The following is a 23,024-nucleotide window of genomic DNA, read 5'->3' on the forward strand; positions in this document are numbered from 1 at the left end:
GTGATGTTACCCTGTATGGTTCTAGTCCTCTAGTGGTATAGTGATGTTACCCTGTATGGTTCTAGTCCTCTATGGTATAGTGATGGTACCCTGTATGGTTCTAGTCCTCTATGGTATAGTGATGTTACCCTGCATGGTTCTAGTCCTCTAGTGGTATAGTGATGTTACCCTGTATGGTTCTAGTCCTCTAGTGGTATAGTGATGTTACCCTGTATGGTTCTAGTCCTCTATGGTATAGTGATGTTACCCTGTATGGTTCTAGTCCTCTATGGTATAGTGATGGACTGATCCACAACCAATTGGCAGTTAACAGTACATCTGAATGCATCTTGTACTGTCCTATCCACCATTCCATTTACATGGTTGAGTAAGAAGGCATACGGTTCAGTTACCAGACGATGGCCTATGCATGACTGGACAAATGGCTCCCGACTCAGTGCATCGGCAACCACATTCTTTGGGCCAGGGACATAGTTTAGGTCAAAACTGTATGCTGCAAGCTTTGAAACCCATCTTTGTTCACATGCATCTAGCCTAGGCTTAGTCAAGATGTATGTCAATGGATTGTTATCTGTCCAGACTGAGAAGCATCGCCCTTTTAGCCAATGGCTAAATTTGTCACAGACTGCCCATTTAAGAGCGAGAAATTCCAGCCGATGTGCTGGATAATTCAGCTGGGAGTGTGACAGTGTCTTGCTGGCAAACGCCACCGGTCTGGCAATCTTTCCATCAGGAGGCAACTGTGAGAGTACAGCTCCGAGACCATCAAAAGACGCGTCTATAGCGAGGATGAATGGTGCATCAAAATCTGGATGGGCCAATGTGACACTCTGCACAAGCTCATGTTTCAAAGATCTGAAAGCTTCCTTGCACTCATCAGTCCAGTCAGTCGTGGAAAGTTTAACATGGCCTTTTTAGAATTTTGGTTTATGGCCTCTTCCTCTTTTGTGTGGTGTGGCAGGCTCAGCCACAAGGTTGAATAGTGGCCTGGCTTTAGCTGAACATCCCTCAATAAAATGATGGTTGTAGAAAACCATTCCCAAGAAAGATCTGATTTTCTTAGCACACAGTGTTTTTCCATCAGAATCCATCAGGTCAGCTTCCTGCACATCATTTATGGCCTGCACTTTACTTGGATCAGTTTGAACACCATCTCCACATATGATGTGTCCCAGAAACTTGACAGACCTACGAAGAAAGTGACACTTCTTAGGCGAGAGCTTCAAGTTGTTCGCAGCAAGGCGGGAGAACACCATCTGCAGACGCTCAAGAGCAACCTGTTCTGATGCAGCAAAAACCATAAGGTCATCCAGATAACACAACAGGCTTGTGAAGTTCTGATCGCCAAAGATGGACATCATCATTCGCATGAAAGTGGCAGGGCTGTTTGTCAGGCCCTGGGGCATCCTGTTGTACTCATGGAGACCAAACGGGGAGGAAAACGCTGTGTATTTCTTGTCGTCCTCGTGCATTCTGACATTGTAGAACCCTGATGTGAGGTCCATTGTTGAGAAGAACACATTGCCACCAAGTGCAGCAAGGGAGTCTGTCTGATGAGGCATGGATGTGCGTCTTTCACTGTTCTTGCATTCAACCACCTGAAGTCATTGCAGATGCAAAGATCCCCAGTCAGCTTGACAACCAGGACGAGGGGAGATGAATACTCACTCTGAGATTTCCGAATTATCCCTAATTCCTCCATCTCATTCAGAGCTGTACGAAGCTTGTCATAATGGCACGGTGGGACCCGTCTGTATGGAAATCTGAAGGGTTTGTCATCCACTAAGCGGATTCTGTGGACAAAATCCGCCGCCTCACCACAGTCCATTTTATGTCTTGAAAATGTCGACTCATACTGCTCAATGAGTTGCAGAAGCTTATCCTTCCACTCAAGGGAAACTTCACAAGATGAGAGGTCCACATCCTGCAGGCCCATGTCACTAAGGATGCGCGATATCTCCTCTTCCGATCTTGGTGCAGGTGGTGATCTCTGTGTGTATTGCGCACTGGATTGAATACGCTCTGGTTCAGGTAAGTCCTGCACAGAAAGACAGGGGGAAACATCTGCGACCTTTGCATTTCTTCTAATGGTGAGGGGCTTCTCAGTAGGATTTACAATTTTAACTGGAACCCAGCCGTCTCCCCACAAAGAAGTAACAACTCTCCCCACCAAAATGTGCGCAGGTCTGGCTTTGGACTGAGTGGGTTCGATGAGGACTGTACTCCCCACTGCAGAGATGTCAGATGCAGGCAGTTTAGCCCACACTAAATGTTCCGACATCGGCTGTAAAGTGACACATCTTTTGAGTTTGGCCGTACCGATCCTGTTTGGCATTGCATCGCCTTTCCATTCATCCGAGTGGGACAGCAGGGATGCTAAATGAGACAACTCATCATTTGGAGCACTGTTTGCTGGAGACGTGATCTTTTGGCCACTAACAGTCTGTTTTATCTGTGGAATGAGCCACTTGATGGCGTTGCTGCCTAGAATCATCTCATCAGTTTGGCCTGGCACAACTAGAACAGGAATTCAATTCAATTCAATTCAGTTTATTTGTATAGCCCAATTTCACAAATTACAAATTTGTCTCGGAGTGCTTTACAATCTGTACACATAGACATCCCTGCCCCAAAACCTCACATCGGACCAGGAAAAACTCCCAAATTTTCCTTCAGGGGGAAAAAAAGGGAAGAAACCTGCAGAAGAGCAACAGAGGAGGATCCCTCTCCAGGATGGACAGATGCAATAGATGTAATGTGTACAGAAGGACAGATTTAGAGTTTAAATACATTCAATGAATATGACAGAGTGTATGAATAGTTCATAGTAGGCTTATTCCACGATGGAGACCTCCACGATCCATCAGGCAGATGGCGGTGGGCGGAGTCTCAACAGTGGGCGGAGTCTCAACAGGACAGTGGCGCAGTCAGGAGCAGGAATTCCACGACCCAGACCTCGATGATCCATCAGCAGATAGGATCTATGCCGTCTCATAGGGTCCGATGACCCCATGAGACGTGAAGTCACAAGGACTCTGGGGAGAAAGCAGAGTTAGTAACGTGTGATTGAGAGATGAACATTCATCCTTAAGGAGAGAAAAAAGAGGAGATAGGTACTCAGTGCATCCTAAACGTCCCCCGGCAGCTATAAGCCTATAGCAGCATATCAAGGGGCTGGACCAGGTGAACCTGATTCAGCCCTAACTATAAGCTCTGTCAAAGAGGAAAGTCTTCAGTCGACTCTTAAACGAGGTGACTGTGTCTGCCTCCCGGACTGAAGGTGAAGCTGGTTCCATAAAAGAGGAGCTTGATAACTAAAGGCTCTGGCTCCCATTCTACTTTTTAAGACTCTTGGAACTACAACTAGTCCCGCATTTAGTGAGCGTAGCTCTCTAGTGGGGCAATATGGTACTACAAGCTCCTTAAGATATGATGGTGCATCACCAATCAAGGCTTTGTAGGTTAAGAGAAGAATTTTAAAAGTGATTCTTGATTTTACTGGGAGCCAGTGCAGAGCAGCTAGTGCAGGAGTGATGTGATCTCTTTTCTTAGTTTTAGTGAGAACATGAGCTGCAGCATTCTGGATCAACTGGAGGGACCTAAGAGATTTATTAGAGCAGCCTGATAATAAGGAGTTGCAGTAATCCAGTCTTGAAGTAACGAACGTGAACCAATTTTTCTGCATCTTTTGAGACAAGATGTGCCTGATTTTGAAATATTACGTAGATGAAAGAATGCAGTCCTTGAGATTTGCTTTACGTGGGAGTTAAAGGACAAGTCCCGATCAAAGATAACGCCAAGATTCTTTACAGTGGTGTTGGATGCCAGGGCAATGCCGTCTACAGAATCCACATCACCAGATAATTGATCTCTGAGGTGCTCAGGGCCGATTAAAATTACTTCGGTTTTGTCTGAGTTTAACATCAAGAAGTTGCAGGTCATCCATGTTTTTATGTCTTTAAGACATGCTTGAATTTTACAGAGTTGGTTGCTCTCCTCTGGTTTTATCGATAAATATAGTTGAGTATCATCTAGGAGGAAGCGCTGTGCCAACGGCTGCTTGTTTCAGTAGTGGCGTTTTGCTTTTATTTTATTGTCTTTTTTTGCACTTTTCCTCTCTTTTTCTTTTTCTTTTCTTTCACGTTTGTCTTAGTTACGGTCGGACACTGGACCATAACTACTTTTTTCGATAATTCTACTGTGGCTTTTGTTCACTTTGTCGTGAGTATCGGTGAGCCTGCAGCAAAACAATGACTGGGACCGTCGTCTACTCGCGTGCTCAGCTGATCGCTGTGCAGGCCGAAGCTTCTGCCTGGAGACAGACCTGTGATCCCTCTGGAGCGAAGGTCCTATGGCATAGCCCCGGGGGTCCTAAAGATGCCACCCAGCTTTGGTGTTAGGCCTTAACCCTAGCCTGAGGCTGGGGAAGTCCCGTTGTGGAAGAGCGGCCTGGTCCCTGCCCAAGAATAAACCAGGCCTAAATAGGGTCCCCCTACCCCCCAGTTAAAGGGTGCGGGAACGGGTCTTGGCCCCCATGGCCGATGAAATATCGTTGGACCCTTGAATTTGCTTCCCCCCGTGGGAGTGGGCGATCATCTCCCTGTGGAGCCAGGCACCTGGATAACCGTGTCTCTGGGGTCACTTTTACTTTGTCATTTAACACCATCCAGCCACTTTTTAGTAGAAGCGGGGTCGGTTGGGCCCCCCTTTTGGTATGATATAAGGGCCCACAGGAGAAGGGGCCCTGTGCCAACGGTGGTCAGTGGTTGGAAGGGCTTTCTTCTCCTTCCTTTCCCCTTCCCCGTGCTTAGTAAACCGGTCGCCACTGCAAATACTTGATATTCTCGTGGCTGTATTGGGTGGACGGGAGGGGGAACAGGGATGGGAGTGCTTTGAAAAAGTGGGCGTGAGAACCCCTGCCTGAACGTGGCCGACCAGGAGAGGTGGTGGACTTCAGGAGGAACGAAGTCCAACCTCGAGTGCCCTGGGAGTGGGCGGGGGACATGGTGGGGGTAAAGTCCGGGGTCTCCTGACAGCCGTGAACGGGAAGGCCCTAAACGCGGAAAAAAAGGGGATGGCGCTTTTTTCCTGGGTTTGACCTTTCAACGTAGAAGAGGGAGTTTTTAAGCGGTTGTGGCCAGTGTGCTGACTTTGCCATTGCTGCTGGGGAGCGCCGGCCCGGGACCCCGCCGCCTTTGGTTGGGGCGGGCCCATCACGGCTGAGCTGGGCACCTAACAGGGGGTGGGGGGCGTTGAAAAACTGGGCCATTTGGCAACCGGGCCCCCCTTTAACCACCCCACAGGGAAAGGGGGTTTTTCTCCAAACCTCCTCACCCTGCTGCCACAAGGAAAAAAAACTTCCTGGCGGCTTAGGCTTACAACGCATCCCCGCACTCCCTTCTTTTTGGGGTTTTTTTTCTGGGGTTTTCGCTACCCCCAAAATTTCCCTTGGGGTTAAAAAAATTTTTCTACTACACTTCTATCTATAACAATGAAAGTTTTGGACCCAAAATTTTCAAAACAGTATAAGGTAAAAAAAATTTTTCCAAGCCGAACCAACTCCTTTTAACGGTTTTTCGCTGTTTCAAAAAAAACTGGATACGATAAGGTTTAAAAACCCAAAAGTGCCGGCCTGAAAATGACTGCCCAGCCAACAGGAGTCAGGCAAGGTTCGAAGCAGCACTGGGCTAAAAAACCCGGGAAAGGGGGCCCTCATAGCTAAGGTTTTAAAAGAAGGACAGGGGGGCTCTAAGCCAAGGAAAAAACCCGGCAAAGGAGTTCACAGCCTGGTCTAACAAACCTCAAAATCCTCTTCGCCTGGTTAACAAGACCAACAAGGGTCCTCTTCGCACTGGTTTAAAAGACCAGTACAGAGATGAGTCCTTATCAGCCGGGTCTAAAAGACCAGTCGGGGAGCCCTCTATCAGCCTGGGCTAAAAGCCAGTCGGAACCTCTTCGCCGGTCAACAAGCCAGGACAAAAAGTCCCTATCAGATGGTCTAACGCCAGGCGGGGGGCCCTCTTGGACTCTAATGACCAGTCAGTGAGTCCCATCACACTGCTAACAGCCTAGATGAGTCCTTTTAGCACTTCTACCCAGGCAAAACCCATCGGGACGTCTAAAAGCCAGGCGGTGAGTCCCCATCGGACTGGTCTAACAAGACCAGGCAAAAGGGGGCCTTTTCGGGCCCCTTGGGGTATTTGAACCCCAGGCCGTTCTGCTTTTTTTAAAACCTGATTAAAATTTCCAAAATAAACATTATGATTGAAAGTCCCAATGATTTGCCCCTTTTAAGGATCGGAGAGGAAGGGAGGTTGAGTGGTTGTAGTTGCCAAATCCTCTGGACCAGAGTGGGTTCTTCAAAGGAATAACACCATTTGGGGGGGGCGTGGCCTGTTGAGAGAAAAGAAAATTCTATGACCCCCAATTGGCAAAACGCTTTAAGAGCCTCTTTCCAAGGACAGGTGACTGTTGGTAAACCGTTGGAAATTGGGTCACGGTTGTGGGAGAAAACCCCTTTAACCCCAGGGTCCGGTTTTAAGGGCCCTTCCATTGGGCAGTTGGCACTGGGGGGGAAGAATTAAACTTGCCCCAAATATTAAAAAATTCAAAATCTCCCACAAGGTTTTGGTTCCCCCACAGAGTGGACTTCCTGCGCCTGGCTACAGTCTGAAGAAAACCCCTTTTTTTTTTTTTTTTATTTTGTGGTTGGCTGCTCGGGCTTACACCCAGTTTAAGATATCTAAAAACTAACATTCTTAAATTTAGTTAACGCCATATGTTAAGTTTTTGACGTTGCTTCAGTTTGGGGGTCTGGGGATACCAAGAAACCCTCCCTTTTCCCTATGTTTCCTTCAGAGGGATGAGTCCATGTATTCTCAGAACCTTGGCCTGTCAACAAGTGAAAATTGGGCACTGTTAACCAGGATCCCTGTTATAGGGCTTATCGAATCAAATACAGAAGGGAATCGCTTTAAATTTGCTTCAGCACTTCAGAACATCTTTAAAACTTTTAAAACGGGTCACTCTAGTAAAATTCAAAAGTTAGGTTTTCTGACAGAAAGGGGTTTTGGGGGAAAGCCTATGCTAATGAAAACCCATAGTAAAAACAAGTCAAGCTGGCGGGCTAATAAAGCCCAACAAGGGATGAATCAGCACAAAGGAAAATTTTACAACATCCACATGGAATTAAAATCCCCCAACAATTAATTTTTCGGTTACCAAACTGATATAAATTCAAAATTCGAATAAATCGAAAGGACCTGGGGGTCAGAATAAATCATTCAGTTTTTAGGTTGGATTGAAAGACTGCGGTTTAAATTTAGGGGTTGGGGAAATTAATGCTCGTTCAAAGAGGGCTTAAACTCACTCTGGTCCCTCAATTGAGTTTAATACGAACTGGAGTCGTCATTTAGGAGCGTGCTCTTAGTGGCAATATGGTATAAGCCTCTTAAGTTAGTGCATCCCCAATAATTAGGTTAAGAATTTTAAAAGTGTTCTATTTTACTGGAAGTAGAACAGCTGTAGGAGATGTGATCTCTTTTTATTTTGGAAACATGTGTAGACCTCGTTACGGAGGACTAAGAGTTTATTAGAGCAGCTGATTAAAGAGTTGCATAATCAGTCTTGAAGTAACGACCAATTTTTTGCATTTTAAATCAAGATGTGCCTGATTTAAATATAGTGATGAAGAAGAGCCTTTTCTTAGTGGAGTGAAGGAACGATCAAGAAAGCCAGATGTTACATGGCTTGGATCCGGGCAATGCTGTCTAAGCATCACCAAATGTCTGGGTGCTGGCGATTAAATTACTGGTTTTTGGTTACATCAGAATTGCAGGTCCCATGGTTTATGTTTTAAGAATGCTCATTTTAAGTTGTGCTCTCCGGTTTTTCGTAAATTAAGTTGTTCATTAGGGGAGCACTGCCGGCGCTTGTCAGAAAGGTTTGCTTTATTTTATTGTTTTTTGCATTTCCATTTCTTTCTTTCTTCACGTTTGTAGTAGGGCACTGGACCAAAATTCTTTCGTAATCTACGGGCTTTGTTCATTTGTCATTCGTGACTCACAAAACAATGACGGGACCGTCATGTGCTCACGATCGATGCAGCCGAGCTTCTGCCTGGAGACAGACTGATCCCGTGGAGCTACGAAAGGCTCTTGGATCGGGTCAGCGAGGGAAACGAGGAGATACAAACCCTGGTCCAATACGGAAACAGGTCTTTGGCGAATAAGCAGGATGGCTGGTAATGTCAGGATTTCGTTAGAGCAGCTTGTTTTCATGAGACTGGCTCACTGGAATATGGTACGCGCTTTGCCCGGCTCAGGATTCGCAGAGACGCACCGCGGAAAGGGCGGTCTTTATGTATGAGGTCCATCCGCAGTTCTGAGGAGCGTCTTAGCCCAACATTGAACTGTTAGCCGTGTGGCTGTATTTTCGGAGGTACGTCCGCATTGTGGTTGTCGTACTGCCGCATCAGCTGACGCGAGGAAGGGGAAACCTCCCTCCATGTTCTGCTGTGAAACAGCTGGATTCAGGCACCCTGGGACTTTAACACCACAGGAAAGTCTCAACTCACATCATAGACGCCCAACAAGGAATAAATCTGGACTTGCTATCTAAACTAGCTCCTCCATGCCCTTACCCTGGAGTGTCCTGGTCCGTGCACCCAGGTATGTTCCTCGGAAGACTGACACCAGTTGCGGTGAGGTCTTTCTGGATGGACGACGCACAGGAGTTGAGTCACGGATGGGCTGACGAGGAGCTAACATGCCTGTCTAGGAATCATCAGTCTTGAACACCAATCGATCCGCTGTGCCTTGAAGATCAAGCCCTGCACGGGACGTAGGGCTTTGACGAGAAGCTGTGGCTGGAGACAGGATGAGCTGAACCCAGCTGACAAAGTATGCTGGTAGGGCAAGGACTCCAAGGAAGCTGGAGGCCAATCTCTCTAAACAAGGGGTTGCTGGCAGAACAGTAATGGCTTCAGTGGAGGAGACACAAGGGACCTGGGCCACCTGGACGTTTTTCAATAGGTGGCAGCAGCACCCCGATCGTCCTGTACATCCAAACCTCCTGCACTGTGACGCTGTGTGACACCACCGGCTCAATAACAATGGGCCTCCCCCTCTCGTGAGACTACCGTAGAAGACCTGAGAAACATACAGTCATGGAAGGCCATGGCTCCGGGTCCTAAAGACATGCACCAGTGCTAGTCCCAGGCCTTTCAACTCAGCTAGGCTGGGAAGCCCGTTGGAAACGTGCTGGTCCCTGTCCAAAAGTCAACCTCTGGCCTAACGACTCCACGTGCCTACCTCCCATGTGATGAAGGTGCTGGAATGGTCTGGCCCACTCCGCAGAAATATGTTGGACCCTTGATATTACAGCCTAGTGGATGGACGAGCCATCATCTACTTTACGACTCAGCGCCTAGGCCTGTCCTTGAATCCTTGTCTTGCTAGGCATTAACACATCACCATGGATGAACTGTGGCCGGGACGCTCACCATCTCCTGGATCATGACCTGACTAGCCACAGTTGTCAGATGGCCAATGTTGTCTGGAACAGTTCAGTGTTTTGTACCCATCAAATTACAATTTGTCTCGTGCTTTACAACTGTACACATGACATCCCTGCCCGGACCTCCATCGACAGAAACTCCAAATACCTTCAGGGGATAAGGGAGACCTCAGGAGAGTAACAGAGGGGATCCTTTGAGGATGGGCGATGGAACACTGCTGTGACGAAGACAGATAGAGTTGAAGTACTTCAGGAGGAAGGACAGCTATAATCTCATAGTGCTGACGGATGGGACCTCGGACATCAGGACCTGGCGGTCGGAGAGAGCCGACTGAACGAAGTGGGCGATCCACAGACAGTGGGAGTGAGTGCGGTTTTCCCGACAGTCGATCCTTCACAGGCAGAAGATTGGATGTTCTCAAGGGTGTGCCCATGGCGAATTCATTGCTCGGGGAGAAGCGAGTTGTAACTGCCGCCTTAACAAAGGTTCAGGTAAGGAGCCACATCGGCAGCAGTACTCGTGATCTAAGTGGCGCGGGCTTAAGCATGGGTACAAGGGACAGGCCAGGGCACCCTTATCAGCCCTAAAACTTAAGAGGAAGGTCTTAAGTCTACGCTCGCAGGCAGAGAGTGCCTGGGACTATTGAAGCGGTCCATAAACAGCTTGATACTTAGGCTGACTCATCTCTTTTAATATTTGGATCTAAGTATCCCATTTAGTGAGCGACTCCAAGTGGGCATGGTACTAAAGTCTTATTATATGGATCATCACATTAGAATGAAGTTTATGAGAGTTTTCAAGTATTTGCTTTACTGGGAGCCAGTAGAGAGCAATGGCCAGTGACTCTTTGTAATTTAGTGAGAAACGGTGCACATTCGGATCAACTGGAGGGACAAGAGATGTTAGAAGTGGATTTAAACAATTACGTGCCTGAAATGCACCGACCCAGTTCGTAACCATCTAAGTAAGGGAATGCCAATTTCTCACTTTTCCGCAAAGAGCGATTTTGAAACATTACGTCGAGAAAGACCAGCAAGATTTCTTTCTGGGAGTAAAGGACAAGCCGTCAAGATAGCCAATCTTACATGGTCTAACAAGACCAGTACAGAGAGGAGTCCTCTATCAGCACTAAGGTCTAACAAGACCAGGACAGAGAGGTCCTCTATCAGCACTGGTCTAACAAGACCAGTACAGAGATGAGTCCTCTATCAGCATAAGGTCTAACAAGACCAGTACAGAGGAGTCCTCTATCAGCACTAAGGTCTAACAAGACCAGTGCAGAGGAGTCCTCTATCAACTAAGGTCTAACAAGACCAGGACAGAGAGTCTCTATCAGCACTAAGGTCTAACCAGACCAGGACAGAGAGGTCCTCTATCAGGACTCGGGTAACTAGACCAGTACAGAGATGAGTCCTCTATCAGCACTAAGGTCTAACTAGACCAGTACAGAGATGAGTCCTCTATCAGCACTAAGGTCTAACAAGACCAGGACAGAGGTCCTCTATCAGGACTAAGGTCTAACAAGACCAGGACAGAGATGAGTCCTCTATCAGGACTAAGGTCTAACAAGACCAGGACAGAGAGGAGTCCTTTATCTGCTGCCATTAAGAGGTCATTTGTAATTTTCACCAGTGCCGTCTCGGTGCTGTGGTGTTTTCTAAATCCTGATTGAAATTTCTCAAATAAACTATTATGATGTGAAAGTCGCACAACTGATTTAGAGCCACTTTCTCAAGGATCTTGGAGAGGAAGGGGAGGTTAGAGATCGGTCTGTAGTTAGCCAATACCTCTGGATCCAGAGTGGGCTTCTTCAGGAGAGGTTTAATAACAGCCACTTTGAAGGAGTGTGGTACGTGGCCTGTTAGCAGAGACACATTGATAATATCTAATGAGAGCCGCCAATTAAAGGCAAAACGTCTTTAAGCAGCCTCGTCGGGATGGGGTCCAAGAGACAGAGTGAGCGTGTTCCAGTAGAAACCGTTGAAGATAATTGGTCACGGTTGATGGGAGAAAAACACTCCAAATATACACCAGGGCATACAGCGGTTTCCAAGGCCATTCCACTTGAGGACAGATTGGCACTGGTTATGGGCAAGAGAATATTAATCTTGTCCTAATAGTTAAAATATTTTCATTAAAGTTCATGAAGTCATTACCACTGGGGTTTATAGGAATGCTCGACTCACAGAGCTGTGACTCTCTGTCAACCTGGCTACAGTGCTGAAGAGAAACCTGGGGTTGTTTTATTTTTCTATTACTGATGAGTAATAGGCTGCTCTGGCATTCACGGAGGGCCTTCTTATATGTTTAAGACTATCTCACCAAACTAAGCGGGATTCTTGAGATTAGTTGAGCGCCATATCGTTCAAGCTTCCGTGACGTTTGCTTCAGTTTGCGGGTCTGAGGTTATACCAGGGAGCAAACCTCCTCTTCCTCACTGTCTTCTTCTTCAGAGGGCTATCGAGGTCAGTGTCATTCTCAGAGAGCCTGGCACTGTCAACAAGATGATCAATCTGGGACGGACTAAAGTTAGACCAGGAGTCCTCTGTTATATTGAGACGTGGTATCGAATCAAATACAGAAGGAATCGCTTCTTTAAATTTAGCTACAGCACTGTCAGTTAGACATCTGGTGTAGAAACTTTTGACTAACGGTACACTCGGTAGTATAAATTCAAAAAGTTATGAGGTTGTGGTCTGACAGAAGAGGATTCTGTGGGAAGACCTTCAGATGCTCAATGTCAACGCCATAAGTAAGAACAAGATCAAGCTGGCAGAAGCTAATCAAGTCCAACAAGGAGATGAATGCAGCACTAAGGCAATAATTATCAACATCCACATGGATATTAAAATCTCCAACAATAATAACTTTATCGGTTTTAAGAACCAAACTAGATATAAATTCTGAGAATTCAGATATAAACTCTGAATATGGACCTGGTGGCCGGTACAGAATCACAAATCGAATTGGCTGTAGTGTTTTCCAGGTTGGATGTGAAAGACTAAGAACAAGGCTTTCAAATGAGGTGTAGTGTAATTTAGGTTGAGGATTAATTAATAGGCTCGATTCAAAGATGGCTGCTACTCCACCTCCTCGACCGGTGCCTCGAGAAATGTGAGTATTAATATGACTTGGAGGAGTCCATTCATTCAGGCAGACATATTCTTCATGGCTCAGCCAGGTTTCAGTTAGGCAACATAAATCAATGTGATTATCTGATATTAAATCATTTAGTAACACAGCTTTAGATGACAGAGATCGAATATTTAGGAGACCACATTTAATAGACCTGTTTTGTTGCACTGCTGAAATAATGGTGTTAACTTGTATAAGGTTATTGTGTACGACTCCTCTTCTGCTTACTTTTGATTTATTTAATTGAAGTGGCCGTGGGACAGACACAGTCTCTACTCTAAAGTCAAGGGTGGGTAACTGCTCGAATGGAAGAGCAGAGAAGGGTGTTAAACTACAACTCTGCTCCCGGTTCCTGATCTGAACCCTGGGTTGTCATGGATTAAATCCGGTGATCAACTTGGTCATATTCGCAGAAATGAGGCAGCTCCGTCCAACGTGGGATGGATGCCGTCTCTCCTCATCAGATCAGGCTTTCCCAGAAAGTCTTCCAGTTGTCTCGTAGCCACATTATTCGCTGGGCACCTCGACAGCCAGCGGTTGAAAGACGACATTCAGCTAAACAATTCATCTGTCTGCAAATTTGGGAGAGGGCCAGAGAAAATTACGGTGTCCGACAACGTCTTGGCATAAGCACACACGGATTCCACATTAATTTTAGTGACTTCACCCGTGGCTCGGCGTCATTACCACCGGCGTGTATTACAATCTGACTGTATCTCCGCTTGTCCTTAGCCAGCAGCTTCAACAAGACTCACGTCGCCGCTCTGGCCCCGGGAGGCACACGACGGTGGTCCAGCGGCCGCTATTTTCACGTTCCTGACTATGAGCTCCGATAACCAGGGTGTGTTCCTCAGCGGGTGTGTCGCTGAGCAGGAAAACCGGTTGGAAACGTGAAGTGGTTGGTGCTGGCGGGCTTCTGTGTAGACTTACTACTCCTGGAACAGGTACCCAACCACCGGCTGCACGGTTACCAGCTGACTGTAGCTCAGCGCCGACTACGGGAGAGGCGGGGCTAACTAACATAGCTGTCTGAGCTTGATAAGCGGGCCGTGCATCTAACCCACTTAGACCTGCCTCCAACCTAGCAAATAAACTACACTTGTTGCATGTATCGTTATCATTAAGGGAGGCAGGGGGATAACTATACATGAGACACACTGAGCAAGAGGGAGCGGGAGGGAGAGAAGAAGAAGTCATGCTCGCTGTTGAGCTGGCAACCAAAGCTTACCGGAAGAGTGAGATGATGCGTTCAGGAGCAGCTGGGAAAATAGAGGTCTGGTCTGAGGCGATCAGTCCATTGAGATTATTCCTGCCTCCTTATAGCCATAAACTGATGCAGTGAGGTCATACATGGCAGAAGGTGTGACAAGGTGACCCCCACAACCAACAATGACAAAGTCTTCAGCTGATTTCTTTTCAATGTTGGACTGTGAAAGTTTTGTGGCAGACGTCTCACTTATAGTGCATGCCATAGATCCACTGTCTACTAATGCTCTGAGGACATGCCCCCCATCAGTAGTCACATCCGTGTAGAATAGACTGTCAGTCTTTGAGAGTCTCTGCAAGTCTTGCACAATCAGTGTTTTTTGTGACGGCACTATGCTGCTGTAGGTGTGACACAATGATTCATAATCATCAATGTCTGTCAAATCCAAAGTGGGAGGCTTACTCTCTTGATCTGAACTGTCCTCCCCTGCGCACAGATCATTCAGTTTCCCTGCTGAGCGAAGGCAGAAGGACGTCTTCCCTCTGGACAGTCGCGTCTTGGATGGCCAGGGGAGTGACACAGGAAGCAGAGCCTGTTCTCTCGACAGTGAAGGCAGTGTGAGAGACGTCTTTACATATGGAACATGGCATGTCGTTTAATCCCTCAACTCTTGGAAGCCTGTTGTTGGAATGTGGCTTTCTGTTGGCTTGGGCATGACCACATAAATAGAACAGAAGAGGCTTTTATGTGTGAGAAGAGTCGCGTTAAAGTCGCTTCAGTCAACAGGCTAACTCGCCAGCCCGCTGCTCTTCTAGCTAGCTAGCGTGCTAACATGCTAACACCGTGCTTCACTCGTTCCAGAAAAGGCCTTTTATTCAGATTAACGCTCCGTGAAGGAATTTATTAGCTTCTTATCTTTCTTCTCCTCTTCAGGTCCAAACGTGTCTTTAATTTCCTGTAGTTTGACTTGAACCTTGAACAGTATTTGTACACGAGAAGTGATGTACAAATACACCCCGTGGCCCGGGACTCGGTTCCTTCAGCTGCTTTAGCATCAATTCAATTCAATTCAATTCAATTCAGTTTATTTGTATAGCCCAATTTCACAAATTACAAATTTGTCTCGGAGTGCTTTACAATCTGTACACATAGACATCCCTGCCCCAAAACCTCACATCGGACCAGGAAAAACTCCCAAATAACCCTTCAGGGGGAAAGAAGGGAAGAAACCTTCAGGAGAGAACAGAGGAGGATCCCTCTCCAGGATGGACAGAACAATAGATGTCATGTGACCAGAAGGACAGATTAGAGTTAAAATACATCCAATGAATATGACAGAGTGTATGAATAGTTCATAGTAGGCATATTCCACGATGGAACCTCCACGATCCATCAGGCAGATGGCGGTGGGGAGGAGGAGGGCGGAGTCTCAACAGTGGGCGGAGTCTCAACAGGACAGTGGCGCAGTCAGGAGCAGGAATTCCACGACCCAGACCTCAATGATCCATCAGGCAGATAGGATCTATGTCGTCTCATAGGGTCCGATGACCCCATGAGGCGTGAAGTCAAAAAGGACTCGGGGAGAAAGCAGAGTTAGTAACGTGTGATTGAGAGATGAAAATTCATCCTTAAGGAGAGAAAAGAGGAGATAGGTACTCAGTGCATCCTAAAACGTCCCCGGCAGCTATAAGCCTATAGCAGCATATCAAGGGCTGGACCAGGTGAACCTGATTCAGCCCTAACTATAAGCTCTGTCAAGAGGAAGGTCTTCAGTCGACTCTTAAGCGAGGTGACTGTGTCTGCCTCCGGACTGAAGGTGAAGCTGGTTCCATAAAGAGGAGCTTGATAACTAAAGGCTCTGGCTCCCATTCTACTTTTAAGACTCTAGGAACTACAAGTAGTCCCGCATTTAGTGGCGCAGCTCTCTAGTGGGGCAATATGGTACTACAAGCTCCTTAAGATATGATGGTGCATCACCAATCAAGGCTTTATACGTTAAGAGAAGAATTTTAAAAGTGATTCTTGATTTTACTGGGAGCCAGTGCAGAGCAGCTAGTGCAGGAGTGATGTGATCTCTTTTCTTAGTTTTAGTGAGAACACGAGCTGCAGCATTCTGGATCAACTGGAGGGACCTAAGAGACTTATAGAGCAGCCTGATAATAAGGAGTTGACCTAAGAGACTTATAGAGCAGCCTGATAATAAGGAGTTGCAGTAATCCAGTCTAGAACACGTGAACCAATTTTTCTGCATCTTTTGAGACAAGATGTGCCTGATTTTGAAATATTACGTAGATGAAGAATGCAGTCCTTGAGATTTGCTACGTGGGAGTTAAAGGACAAGTCGATCAAAGATAACGCCAAGATTCTTTACAGTGGTGTTGGATGCTGGGCAATGCCGTCTACAGAATCCACATCACCAGATAATTGATCTCTGAGGTGCTCAGGGCCGATTAAAATTACTTGGTTTGTCTGAGTTTAACATCAAGTTGCAGGTTATCCATGTTTTTATGTCTTTAAGACATGCTTGAATTTTACGGAGTTGGTTGCTCTCCTCTGGTTTTATCGATAAATATAGTTGAGTATCATCTGCATAACAATGAAAGTTTATGGAGTGTTTCCTGATAATATTGCCCAAAGGAAGCATGTATAAGGTAAATAAAATTGGTCCAAGCACAGAACCTTGTGGAACTCCGTGACTAACGTTGGCGGTTATCGAGGCGTCATCGTTTACAAATACAAACTGAAATCGATCTGATAAGTAGGATTTAAACCAAATTAGTGCCGTGCCTGAAATGCCAATCGACTGCTCCAGTCTCTGTAACAGGATGTCATGGTCAATGTTGTCGAATGCAGCACTAAGGTCTAACAAGACCAGGACAGAGAGGAGTCCTTTATCTGCTGCCATTAAGAGGTCATTTGTAATTTTCACCAGTGCTGTCTCGGTGCTGTGGTGTTTTCTAAATCCTGATTGAAATTTCTCAAATAAACTATTATGATGTGAAAGTACAACTGATTTGCGACCACTTTCTCAAGGATCTTGGAGAGGAAGGAGGATAGAGATCGGTCTGTAGTTAGCCAACACCTCTGGATCCAGAGTGGGCTTCTTCAGGAGAGGTTTAATAACAGCCACTTTGAAGGGTGTGAATGCGTGGCCTGTTAGCAGAGACACATTGATAATATCTAATGAGAGCCGCCAATTAAAGGCAAAACGTCTTTAAGCAGCCTCGTCGGGATGGGGTCCAAGAGACAGGTAGACGTGTTCGAAGTAGAAACCGTTGAAGATAATTGGTCACGGTTGATGGGAGAAAAGCCTCTCAAATATACACCAGGGCATACAGCGGTTTCCAAGGCCATTCCACTTGAGGACAGATTGGCACTGGTTATGGGCAAGAGAATATTAATCTTGTCCCTAATAGTTAAAATATTTTCATTAAAGAAGTTCATGAAGTCATTACCACTGAGGTTTATAGGAATGCTCGACTCCACAGAGCTGTGACTCTCTGTCAGCCTGGCTACAGTGCTGAAGAGAAACCTGGGGTTGTTTTTATTTTTCTATTACTGATGAGTAATAGGCTGCTCTGGCATTACGGAGGCCTTCTTATATGTTTTAAGACTATCTCACCAAACTAAGCGAGATTCTTAGAGATTAGTTGAGCCATATCGTTCAAGCTTTACGTAACGTTTGCTTCAGTTTGCGGGTCTGAGGTTATACCAGGAGCAAACCTCCTCTTCCTCACTGTCTTCTTCTTCAGAGGGCTATCGAGTCCAGTGTCATTCTCAGAGAGCCTGTGGCACTGTCAACAAGATGATCAATCTGGGACGGACTAAAGTTAGACCAGGAGTCCTCTGTTATATTGAGACGTGGTATCGAATCAAATACAGAAGGAATCGCTTTAAATTTAGCTACAGCACTGTCAGTTAGACATCTGGTGTAGAAACTTTTGACTAACGGAGTACACTCCGGTAGTATAAATTCAAAAGTTATGAGGTTGTGGTCTGACAGAAGAGGATTCTGTGGGAAGACCTTCAGATGCTCAATGTCAACGCCATAAGTAAGAACAAGATCAAGCTGGCAGAAGCTAATCAAGTCCAACAAGGAGATGAATGCAGCACTAAGGCAATAATTATCAACATCCACATGGATATTAAAATCTCCAACAATAATAACTTTATCGGTTTTAAGAACCAAACTAGATATAAATTCTGAGAATTCAGATATAAACTCTGAATATGGACCTGGTGGCCGGTACAGAATCACAAATCGAATTGGCTGTAGTGTTTTCCAGGTTGGATGTGAAAGACTAAGAACAAGGCTTTCAAATGAGGTGTAGTGTAATTTAGGTTGAGGATTAATTAATAGGCTCGATTCAAAGATGGCTGCTACTCCACCTCCTCGACCGGTGCCTCGAGAAATGTGAGTATTAATATGACTTGGAGGAGTCGATTCATTCAGGCAGACATATTCTTCATGGCTCAGCCAGGTTTCAGTTAGGCAACATAAATCAATGTGATTATCTGATATTAAATCATTTAGTAACACAGCTTTAGATGACAGAGATCGAATATTTAGGAGACCACATTTAATAGACCTGTTTTGTTGCACTGCTGAAATAATGGTGTTAACTTGTATGAGTTATTGTGTACGACTCCTCTTCTGCTTACTTTTGATTTATTTAATTGAAGTGGCCGTGGGACAGACACAGTCTCTACTCTAAAGTCAAGGGTGGGTAACTGCTCGAATGGAAGAGCAGAGAAGGGTGTTAAACTACAACTCTGCTCCCGGTTCCTGATCTGAACCCTGGGTTGTCATGGATTAAATCCGGTGATCAATTTGGTCATATTCGCAGAAATGAGACGCGCTCCGTCCAACGTGGGATGGATGCCGTCTCTCCTCATCAGATCAGGCTTTCCCCAGAAAGTCTTCCAGTTGTCTACGTAGCCCACATTATTCGCTGGGCACCTCGACAGCCAGCGGTTGAAAGACGACATTCAGCTAAACAATTCATCTGTCTGCAAATTTGGGAGAGGGCCAGAGAAAATTACGGTGTCCGACAACGTCTTGGCATAAGCACACACAGTTCCATTAATTTAGTGACTTCCGACCCGGCGGGCTCGGGCGTCATTACCACCGGCGTGTATTACAATCTGACTGTATCTCCGCTTGTCGCTTGCAACTTGAAACAAGACTCCACGTCGCCGCTCTGGCCCCGGAGGCACCACGGCGGTGGTCCGCGGCTTCGCTATTTTCACGTTCCTGACTATCGAGCTCGATAACCAGGGTGTGTTCTCAGCGGTGTGTCGCTGAGCAGGAAAACTCCGGTTGGAAACGTGAAGTGGTTGGTGCTGGCGGGCTTCTGTGTAGACTTACTACTCCTGGAACAGGTACCCAACCACCCGGCTGCGGTTACCAGCTGACTGTAGCTCGCGCCGACTACGGGAGAGGCGGGCTAACTAACATAACTGTCTGAGCTTCGATAGCGGCGAACGTGCATCTAACCCACTTAGACCTGCCTCCAACCTAGCAAATAAACTACACTTGTTGCATGTATCGTTATCATTAAGGAGGCAGGATAACTATACATGAGACACACTGAGCAAGAGGGAGCGGGAGGGAGAGAAGAAGAAGTCATGCTCGCTGTTGAGCTGGCAACCAAAGCTTACCGGAAGAGTGAGATGATGCGTTCAGGAGCAGCTGGGAAAATAGAGGTCTGGTCTGAGGCGATCAGTCCATTGAGATTATTCCTGCCTCCTTATAGCCATAAACTGATGCAGTGAGGTCATACATGGCAGAAGGTGTGACAAGGTGACCCCCACAACCAACAATGACAAAGTCTTCAGCTGATTTCTTTTCAATGTTGGACTGTGAAAGTTTTGTGGCAGACGTCTCACTTATAGTGCATGCCATAGATCCACTGTCTACTAATGCTCTGAGGACATGCCCCCCATCAGTAGTCACATCCGTGTAGAATAGACTGTCAGTCTTTGAGAGTCTCTGCAAGTCTTGCACAATCAGTGTTTTTTGTGACGGCACTATGCTGCTGTAGGTGTGACACAATGATTCATAATCATCAATGTCTGTCAAATCCAAAGTGGGAGGCTTACTCTCTTGATCTGAACTGTCCTCCCCTGCGCACAGATCATTCAGTTTCCCTGCTGAGCGAAGGCAGAAGGACGTCTTCCCTCTGGACAGTCGCGTCTTGGATGGCCAGGGGAGTGACACAGGAAGCAGAGCCTGTTCTCTCGACAGTGAAGGCAGTGTGAGAGACGTCTTTACATATGGAACATGGCATGTCGTTTAATCCCTCAACTCTTGGAAGCCTGTTGTTGGAATGTGGCTTTCTGTTGGCTTGGGCATGACCACATAAATAGAACAGAAGAGGCTTTTGTGTGAGAAGAGTCGCGTTAAAGTCGCTTCAGTCAACAGGCTAACTCGCCAGCCCGCTGCTCTTCTAGCTAGCTAGCGTGCTAACATGCTAACACCGTGCTTCACTCGTTCCAGAAAAGGGGCCTTTTTATTCAGATTAACGCTCCGTGAAGGAATTTATTAGCTTCTTATCTTTCTTCTCCTCTTCAGGTCCAAACGTGTCTTTAATTTCCTGTAGTTTGACTTGAACCTTGAACAGTATTTGTACACGAGAAGTGATGTACAAATACACCCCGTGGCCCGGGACTCGGTTCCTTCAGCTGCTTTAGCATCAATTCAATTCAATTCAATTCAATTCAGTTTATTTGTATAGCCCAATTTCACAAATTACAAATTTGTCTCGGAGTGCTTTACAATCTGTACACATAGACATCCCTGCCCCAAAACCTCACATCGGACCAGGAAAAACTCCCAAACAACCCTTCAGGGGGAAAGAAGGGAAGAAACCTTCAGGAGAGAACAGAGGAGGATCCCTCTCCAGGATGGACAGAACAATAGATGTCATGTGACCAGAAGGACAGATTAGAGTTAAAATACATTCAATGAATATGACAGAGTGTATGAATAGTTCATAGTAGGCATATTCCACGATGGAGACCTCCACGATCCATCAGGCAGATGGCGGTGGGGAGGAGGAGTGGGGGCGGAGTCTCAACAGTGGGCGGAGTCTCAACAGGACAGTGGCGTAGTCAGGAGCAGGATTTCCACGACCCAGATGATCCATCAGGCAGATGGGATCTATGTTGTCTCATAGGGTCCGATGACCCCATGAGGCGATGAAGTCAAGGACTCCGGGAGAAAGCAGAGTTAGTAGCGTGTGATTGAGAGATGAAAATTCATCCTTAAGGAGAGAAAAAAGAGGAAATAGGTACTCAGTGCATCCTAAACGTCCCCGCAGCTATAAGCCTATAGCAGCATATCGGGGCTGGACCAGGTGAACCTGATTCAGCCCTAACTATAAACTCTGTCAAAGAGGAAGGTCTTCAGTCGACTCTTAAACGAGGTGACTGTGTCTGCCTCCCGGACTGAAGGTGAAGCTGGTTCCATAAAAGAGGAGCTTGATAACTAAAGGCTCTGGCTCCCATTCTATTTTTAAGACTCTAGGAACTACAAGTAGTCCGCATTTAGTGGCGCAGCTCTCTAGTGGGGCAATATGGTACTACAAGCTCCTTAAGATATGATGGTGCATCACCAATCAAGGCTTTGTACGTTAAGAGAAGAATTTTAAAAGTGATTCTTGATTTTACTGGGAGCCAGTGCAGAGCAGCTAGTGCAGGAGTGATGTGATCTCTTTTCTTAGTTTTGGTGAGAACACGAGCTGCAGCATTCTGGATCAACTGGAGGGACCTAAAGAGACTTATAGAGCAGCCTGATAATGAGGTTGACCTAAGAGACTTATAGAGCAGCCTGATAATAAGGAGTTGCAGTAATCCAGTCTCAAAATGAGCAGCGTGAACCAATTTTCTGCATCTTTTGAGACAAGATGTGCCTGATTTTGAAATATTACGTAGATGAAAGAATGCAGTCCTTGAGATTTGCTTTACGTGGGAGTTAAGGACAAGTCGATCAAAGATAACGCCAAGATTCTTTACAGTGGTGTTGGATGCTGAGGGCAATGCCGTCTACAGAATCCACATCACCAGATAATTGATCTCTGAGGTGCTCAGGGGCCGATTAAAATTACTTCGGTTTGTCTGGGTTTAACATCAAGTTGCAAGGTCATCCATGTTTTTATGTCTTTAAGACATGCTTGAATCTGCAGGCTTTGGTTGCTCTCCTCTGGTTTTATCGATAAATATAGTTGAGTATCATCTGCATAACAATGAAAGTTTATGGAGTGTTTCCTGATAATATTGCCCAAAGGAAGCATGTATAAGGTAAATAAAATTGGTCCAAGCACAGAACCTTGTGGAACTCCGTGACTAACGTTGGCGGTTATCGAGGCGTCATCGTTTACAAATACAAACTGAAATCGATCTGATAAGTAAGTTTAAACCAAATTAGTGCCGTGCCTGAAATGCCAATCGACTGCTCCAGTCTCTGTAACAGGATGTCATGGTCAATGTTGTCGAATGCAGCACTAAGGTCTAACAAGACCAGGACAGAGGTCCTTTATCTGCTGCCATTAAGAGGTCATTTGTAATTTTCACCAGTGCTGTCTCGGTGCTGTGGTGTTTCTAAATCCTGATTGAAATTTCTCAAATAAACTATTATGATGTGAAAGTCACAACTGATTTGACCACTTTCTCAAGGATCTTGGAGAGGAAGGGAGGTTAGAGACCGGTCTGTGGTTAGCCAACACCTCTGGATCCAGAGTGGGCTTCTTCAGGAGAGGTTTAATAACAGCCACTTTGAAGGTGTGTGGCAGTGGCCTGTTAGCAGAGACACATTGATAATATCTAATAGAGAGACGCCAATTAAAGGCAAAACGTCTTTAAGCAGCCTCGTCGGGATGGGGTCCAAGAGACAGGTAGTCGTGTTCGAAGTAGAAACCGTTGAAGATAACTGGTCACGGTTGATGGGAGAAAAAGCCTCAAATATACACCAGGGCATACAGCGGTTTCCAAGGCCATTCCACTTGAGACAGATTGGCACTGGTTATGGGCAGAATAATCTTGTCCCTAATAGTTAAAATCTTTTCATTAAAGAAGTTCATAAAGTCATTACCACTGAGGTTTATAGGAATGCTCGGCTCCACAGAGCTGTGACTCTCTGTCAGCCTGGCTACAGTGCTGAAGAGA

The sequence above is a fragment of the Pseudoliparis swirei genome, chromosome 21, assembly GCF_029220125.1.
Source record: "Pseudoliparis swirei isolate HS2019 ecotype Mariana Trench chromosome 21, NWPU_hadal_v1, whole genome shotgun sequence".
Classification (NCBI taxonomy): domain Eukaryota; kingdom Metazoa; phylum Chordata; class Actinopteri; order Perciformes; family Liparidae; genus Pseudoliparis; species Pseudoliparis swirei.